The 7,500-nt window shown below is 58.3% G+C and overlaps 1 long non-coding RNA gene across 1 annotated transcript; it reads left to right on the plus strand.

Moving 5' to 3' along the window:
• Positions 1–1,160: 1,160 nt before the first annotated feature.
• Positions 1,161–6,700, plus strand: LOC142923240 (uncharacterized). Its single transcript, XR_012940628.1, has 2 exons — positions 1,161–5,087; positions 5,928–6,700. It is a non-coding gene; the product is annotated as an uncharacterized LOC142923240 (long non-coding RNA).
• Positions 6,701–7,500: the final 800 nt, after the last annotated feature.

Below are 7,500 nucleotides of genomic sequence, written 5' to 3' on the forward strand. Positions count from 1 at the left end.
AGCTGTTTCGGCATGCGGTGGCTGGGCATGCGGGCTACATGACCCAGCCAACGCAGCCTTGCCTGCCGGAGGAGCTCCCCGATGGGACCTTGCCCAGATCTTTCAAGGATTTGTGAGCGCCTCACACAATCCAGTCTGGTTAAACCCAGGATGGATCGTAGGCAGGCTAGCCTAAATGTTTCTAACCGGCAAAGATGTTCCATTAGGGGGGTCCACGTTTCGCAAGCGTAGAGAAGGGAGGGAATGACCGTGGCCGAGAAGACCTGAAGCTTAGTGCGGAGCAACAGACCAGGTAGCTTCCACACAGCGTTACGCAACCGATGAAAAGATATTGCCGCTTGACTGATTCGGAGTGAGACCTCTGCTGTTAACCTGGAGCCGGTCATAAGCACACTGCCCAGGTATGGGAAACTTTCCACTCTCTCCACAACTGCCCCATCACCAATTGGGAGTTGTGGGGGTGGAGTGTCCGATGGTACAAAATACCCAGGCAGGTGCTTAGTTTTGGTGGGGCTGATGGTAAGGCCCCACATCTTAGTGGCACGCTCCAGTTTCAGCAGAAGCGTCTCCAAATCCTCCTCTGAATGAGCAGCAATTACTAAATCATCGGCATACGTAACGTGGTTGAGCAATAGGGAGCCATCCCTTGACCGCGCTCGGGCATCGATCAGCCTCCCATTATATCTGTACCATATGGAGATTCCCCCGGTACAGCTATTGAAGGCTTCACGAACTACGTGGTCAAAATAGATGTTAAATAATGTGGGAGCCAGAGGACATCCCTGTCGCACCCCAAAGTGGACAGGGAATGGCTCTGACTCCCGGCCACGTTAGTTTTACCCGGGCCCGCTCACCATCATGAAGGTCCTTAATGATCGTGAGCAGAGGGTCAGGGACTCCGAAAGCACGAAGAACAACCCAGAGCCCAGGCCTACTGATGGTATCATAGGCCTTGACCAGGTCAATAAAGCAGAGATGTAAGTCTTGTTGGAATTCCCTACACCTCTGCTGTAGCAGACGGACAGAAAATATGGCATCTGTGCAGGACCGCCCTTTCCTGAAACCGCATTGGGGCTCCGCAAGCCTCTCCTCAGCGTGCCTGGCAAGGCGATGTTGAATAATCCTTGCCAGGACCTTTCCCGGCACACTGAGGAGTGAGATGCATTTGTAGTTGTTACAGTCTGTGCGGTCCCCCTTCTTAAAGAGGGGGACCACCAGGGCATCCTTCCAATCCTATGATGTCATGTAGGGCAGTCTGTGCACAAACGCCACCCTCCCTCAGCATTTCACTTGGGAGATCATCTCTGCCCGGTGCCTTTCCTGGTCTCAGACTCCGGATCGCCTTCAGGACTTCCTCAACAGATGGCACCTCAGCCAGCCACTCACAGGGGGTGACTTCTTCCAATATTTGAGGCACCGCAGCCTCAGCAGGGTCATCCTCACTTTGTGCCACGATGTTTTCCTGGCTGAGGGATTTTCCCTCCCCCAGGACCTCACAGAAATGCTCAGCAAATCTGCAAACCTGTTCCTGGGGGTCTGAGATTGGATCACCGTTTTCCCCCCTAATGATGGTAATAGGTGTGGCGCTGCAGGTTACTTTTTTGATGGAGTTAAATAGAGATTTGTGATCACGGGCCACTGAGGCAGACTCCATCTCCTCAGCAACCCGCGACCACCACCCATCCTTGCAGCGCCTCCCACACCTCACCACCACGCTCCCACGCCCCCTTCATTCTTTTGTTCAGAAGAAGAGCCACACCCTGTTGTTTGGTAGTCTGCTGCCCCGAGTAGAGGACTGTCCACCCCTCAAGGTGGCAGGAGCCAGAACCGGTCCACCGGACCTCCTGAATGCCGCATAGATCCAGGCGGTACCGGTCCTGCTCCCGACAGAGGAGTGGCAGCCTCTCCTCCACAGTGAGCATTCGAACATTCCACGTGGCCACACGAAGTGGCTTTTTGTTGTTTCTGGAGGAGCCCCGAGGGTAGAGATTCAATCTCCTGGCTCTGCCAAATTGGGGTTTGGCCAGGAGACGTCGTAGACGCCTGTCCCCCCGGGGCCTCCGGCACAAGCTTATTAATTAAAAATTTCCTTTGTAGTTTAGCGGTAATTAATTGAATGCGGAGGGGTTACCAGCCCCTCGCACCCGTCCAGAGCCCCCGTTTAGCCCCTGTGGTGGTCACTGACGCCATGAGGGGAGGAGCCAATCGGAATTGGCCCTCACCTCTCCCCCCACAGCATTGTCCACGACAGCGTTGCCCGTTCCGGCACCGCGAGGAGGTGGGTGGTTAGTTGTTTTACTAGACACACACACACACACAGTGACACACGCGCAGAGACACCCATAGGGACACACACTCAGCGCCTTGACACGCACGGAGCGAGAGTGGGAAGGAGCGAGCCTTAATAGGCGCTCGCTAACCGGCCCTGCGCTGTGGATGTGAACCTCCCACGCTCCCTCTCGTTGCAGGAGCAGCGACCTGCCCTGGGTGAAGGAGCACGAGCAGATGAAATTCTAAACGTCGCCGCTCGCTCACCGCTCGCTCACCACTCGCTCACTCCACGCTCACCGCACTGTCCGCTCACTCGCCGCTCGCTCACCACACTGTCCACTCGCTCACCACTCGCTCACCGCTCGCTCATCGCTCGCTCACCACTCGCTCACCACACTGTCCGCTCACTCACCACACGCTCACCACACTGTCCACTCGCTCACCACTCGCTCACCACACTGTCCACTCGCTCACCGCTCGCTCACCACTCGCTGACTACACTGTCCACTCGCTCACCACACTGTCCACTCGCTCACCACTCGCTCACCACTCGTTCACCACACTGTCCACACGCACACCACTCGCTCACCACTCGCTCACCACCACTCGCTCACCACCACTCGCTCACCACACGCTCACCGCACTGTCCGCCTGCTCGCCGCTCGCTCACCACTCGCTCACCCCACTGTCCACACGTACACCACTCGCTCATCACCACTCGCTCACCACTCGCTCACCACACTGTCCACACGATCACCGCTCGCTCACCACACGCTCACCACACTGGCCACTCGCTCACCACTCGCTCACCACTCGCTCATCACCACTCGCTCACCACTCGCTCACCACACTGTCCACTCACTCACCACTCACTCACCACTCGCTCATCACCACTCACTCACCACACTGTCCACTCACTCACCACACACTCACCACACGCTCACCACACACTCACCACTCGCTCACCACTCTGTCCACACACACACCACACGCTCCGCTATAGGTGGTGAGGAGGGGGGGTTCGGTTAGCGGGTGAGTGAGCGGGTGAGTTAGCGGGTGAGTTAGTGGGTGAGTTAGCGGGTGAGTTAGCGGGTGAGCGGGTGAGTTAGTGGGTGAGTTAGCGGGTGAGTTAGCTAGCGGGTGAGCGGGTGAGTTAGCGGGTGAGTTAGCGGGTGAGTTAGCGGGTGAGCGGGTGAGTTAGCGGGTGAGTTAGCGGGTGAGTTAGCGGGTGAGTGAGCGGGTGAGTGAGCGGGTGAGTTAGCGAGTGAGTTAGCGGGTGAGTTAGCGGGTGAGCGAGTGAGTTAGCGGGTGAGTTAGCGGGTGAGTTAGCGGGTGAGTTAGCGGGTGAGTGAGCGGGTGAGTGAGCGGGTGAGTTAGCGGATGAGTTAGCGGGTGAGTGAGCGGGTGAGTGAGCGGGTGAGTTAGCGGGTGAGTTAGCGGGTGAGTTAGCGGGTGAGTGAGCGGGTGAGTGAGCGGGTGAGTGAGCGGGTGAGTTAGCGGGTGAGTTAGCGGGTGAGTTAGCGGGTGAGTTAGCGGGTGAGTGAGCGGGTGAGTGAGCGGGTGAGTGAGCGGGTGAGTTAGCGGGTGAGTTAGCGGGTGAGTTAGCGGGTGAGTTAGCGGGTGAGTTAGCGGGTGAGTGAGCGGGTGAGTGAGCGGGTGAGTTAGCGGGTGAGTTAGCGGGTGAGTTAGCGGGTGAGTTAGCGGGTGAGTGAGCGGGTGAGTGAGCGGGTGAGTGAGCGGGTGAGTTAGCGGGTGAGTTAGCGGGTGAGTTAGCGGGTGAGTTAGCGGGTGAGTGAGCGGGTGAGTGAGCGGGTGAGTTAGCGGGTGAGTTAGCGGGTGAGTTAGCGGGTGAGTTAGCGGGTGAGTGAGCGGGTGAGTGAGCGGGTGAGTTAGCGGGTGAGTTAGCGGGTGAGTTAGCGGGTGAGTTAGCGGGTGAGTGAGCGGGTGAGTGAGCGGGTGAGTGAGCGGGTGAGTTAGCGGGTGAGTTAGCGGGTGAGTTAGCGGGTGAGTTAGCGGGTGAGTGAGCGGGTGAGTGAGCGGGTGAGTTAGTGGGTGAGTTAGCGGGTGAGTTAGCGGGTGAGTTAGCGGGTGAGTTAGCGGGTGAGTGAGCGGGTGAGTTAGCGGGTGAGTTAGCGGGTGAGTTAGCGGGTGAGTTAGCGGGTGAGTTAGCGGGTGAGTTAGCGGGTGAGTTAGCGGGTGAGCGAGTGAGTTAGCGGGTGAGTTAGCGGGTGAGTTAGCGGGTGAGTTAGCGGGTGTGCGAGCGAGTTAGCGGGCGAGTTAGCGGGCGAGTTAGCGGGTGAGTTAGCGGGTGAGTTAGCGGGTGAGTTAGCGGGTGAGTTAGCGGGTGAGCAGGAGAGTTAGCGGGTGAGTTAGCGGGTGAGTTAGCGGGTGAGTTAGCGGGTGAGCGAGCGGGTGAGTTAGCGGGTGAGTTAGTGGGTGAGTTAGCGGGTGAGTTAGCGGGTGAGTGAGCGGGTGAGTTAGCGGGTGAGTTAGTGGGTGAGTTAGCGGGTGAGTTAGCGGGTGAGCGGGTGAGTTAGTGGGTGAGTTAGCGGGTGAGTTAGCTAGCGGGTGAGCGGGTGAGTTAGCGGGTGAGTTAGCGGGTGAGCGGGTGAGTTAGCGGGTGAGTTAGCGGGTGAGTTAGCGGGTGAGTTAGCGGGTGAGCGAGTGAGTTAGCGGGTGAGTGAGTGGGTGAGTTAGCGGGTGAGCCAGTGAGTTAGCGGGTGAGTTAGCGGGTGAGTTAGCGGGTGAGTTAGCGGGTGAGTTAGCGGGTGAGTTAGCGGGTGAGTGAGCGGGTGAGTGAGCGGGTGAGTTAGCGAGTGAGTTAGCGGGTGAGTTAGCGGGTGAGCGAGTGAGTTAGCGGGTGAGTTAGCGGGTGAGTTAGCGGGTGAGTTAGCGGGTGAGCAGGAGAGTTAGCGGGTGAGTTAGCGGGTGAGTTAGCGGGTGAGTTAGCGGGTGAGTGAGCGGGTGAGTGAGCGGGTGAGTTAGCGGGTGAGTTAGCGGGTGAGTGAGCGGGTGAGTGAGCGGGTGAGTTAGCGGGTGAGTTAGCGGGTGAGTTAGCGGGTGAGTTAGCGGGTGAGTGAGCGGGTGAGTGAGCGGGTGAGTTAGCGGGTGAGTTAGCGGGTGAGTTAGCGGGTGAGTGAGCGGGTGAGTGAGCGGGTGAGTTAGCGGGTGAGTTAGTGGGTGAGTTAGCGGGTGAGTTAGCGGGTGAGTGAGCGGGTGAGTGAGCGGGTGAGTTAGCGGGTGAGTTAGCGGGTGAGTTAGCGGGTGAGTGAGCGGGTGAGTGAGCGGGTGAGTTAGCGGGTGAGTTAGCGGGTGAGTTAGCGGGTGAGTTAGCGGGTGAGTGAGCGGGTGAGTTAGTGGGTGAGTTAGCGGGTGAGTTAGCGGGTGAGTTAGCGGGTGAGTTAGCGGGTGAGTTAGCGGGTGAGTGAGCGGGTGAGTTAGCGGGTGAGTTAGCGGGTGAGTTAGCGGGTGAGCGGGTGAGTTAGCGGGTGAGTTAGCGGGTGAGTTAGCGGGTGAGTTAGCGGGTGAGCGAGTGAGTTAGCGGGTGAGTTAGCGGGTGAGTTAGCGGGTGTGCGAGCGAGTTAGCGGGCGAGTTAGCGGGTGAGTTAGCGGGTGAGTTAGCGGGTGAGTTAGCGGGTGAGTTAGCGGGTGAGCAGGAGAGTTAGCGGGTGAGTTAGCGGGTGAGTTAGCGGGTGAGTTAGCGGGTGAGCGAGCGGGCGGACGAGCGGGCGAGCGAGTGGGCGAGCGAGCGGCTGAGTGAGCTTGAGATCATTTTGTACGCGAATGATAAACTCTGGGAGTCTAGCCTAGGGGCACCCCCAGTGGCAGCTGTCCCTATGCATGAGCCTGAAATTGCTGCTGCTGCTGGGTATGAGTCTAGCCTAGGGGCACCCCCAGTGGCAGCTGTCCCTATGCATGAGCCTGAAATTGCTGCTGCTGCTGGGTATGAGTCTAGCCTAGGGGCACCCCCAGTGGCAGCTGTCCCCTGTGCATGAGCCTGCTGCTGCTAGTGGTAGTAGTGGTAGGGGTGGTGGCTACTACTACCTCTGGGTATGATGCGAGCCTAGCGTCTGGGATGAGATGGTGGTGGTGGTGTTTCTGATTGGGTGTTGTTGGCGTGTGTGGTTTGTGTTCAGGCTGAGGGGACCTAGGCGTTGCACGGTCCCACTCGGCCGGCTTTGCATTTGAGTGTTGGGGTTGGGTCTGTGTGAAGTGGTGTGGGGGGCATTCGTCTGTGGGTGGTGGTGGTGGGTCTGATTGGTGGTGGTGATGGTGTTGGGTCTGATTGGTGGTGGTGGTGGTGGTGGAGTTCAGGCCGAGGTGACCTGAGCGTGTCACGGTGCCACTGGGCCGGCTTTGTAATACAGGCGGAGGTGGCTCCGCTCGCGGGTTCGGGTCGTGAGCTGGGCCAAACCCCAGTGGCAGTGCCGTTATTGTGTCCGTGTCGTTTCCTCGCGCGTCCCGAGGGTTGGCGTCCGTGCCTGGAAGACTGGCCCCCCAAGACGAGATCCGGAAGGATTGGAAGGATGCCCTGGTGGTCTTGAGACCAGGAAAAAAGGCACCGGGGCAGAGATGATCTCCCAAGCGAAATGCTGAGGGAGGGTGGCATTTGTGTACAGACTGCCCTACATGACATCACAACAACAGTCTGGATCACTGGGCCGGGTTCCGTAGGTTTGGAAGGATGCCCTGGTGGTCTTGAGACCAGGAAAAAAGGCACAGGGGCAGAGGTGATCTCCCAAGCGAAATGCTGAGGGAGGGTGGCGTTTGTGTACAGACTGCCCTAAATGACATCACAACAACAGTCTGGATCACTGGGCCGGGTTCCGCAAGATTGGAAGGATGCCCTGGTGGTCTTGAGACCAGGGAAAAAAGGCACGGGGCAGAGATGATCTCCCAAGCGAAATGCTGAGGGAGGGTGGCGTTTGTGTACAGACTGCCCTAAATGACATCACAACAACAGTCTGGATCACTGGGCCGGGTTCCGTAGGTTTGGAAGGATGCCCTGGTGGTCTTGAGACCAGGAAAAAAGGCACAGGGGCAGAGATGATCTCCCAAGCGAAATGCTGAGGGAGGGTGGCGTTTGTGTACAGACTGCCCTACATGACATCACAACAACAGTCTGGATCACTGGGCCGGGTTCCGCAGGATTGGAAGGATGCCCTGGTGGTCCCCCTTTTTAAGAAGGGGGACTGCACAGACTGTAACAACTACAGGGGCATCTCACTC

This window comes from Petromyzon marinus, unplaced genomic scaffold (genome assembly GCF_048934315.1).
Source record: "Petromyzon marinus isolate PM22_M1 ecotype Great Lakes invasive population unplaced genomic scaffold, UKy_Petmar_22M1.pri1.0 PM_Scaffold_353, whole genome shotgun sequence".
Taxonomy (NCBI): domain Eukaryota; kingdom Metazoa; phylum Chordata; class Hyperoartia; order Petromyzontiformes; family Petromyzontidae; genus Petromyzon; species Petromyzon marinus.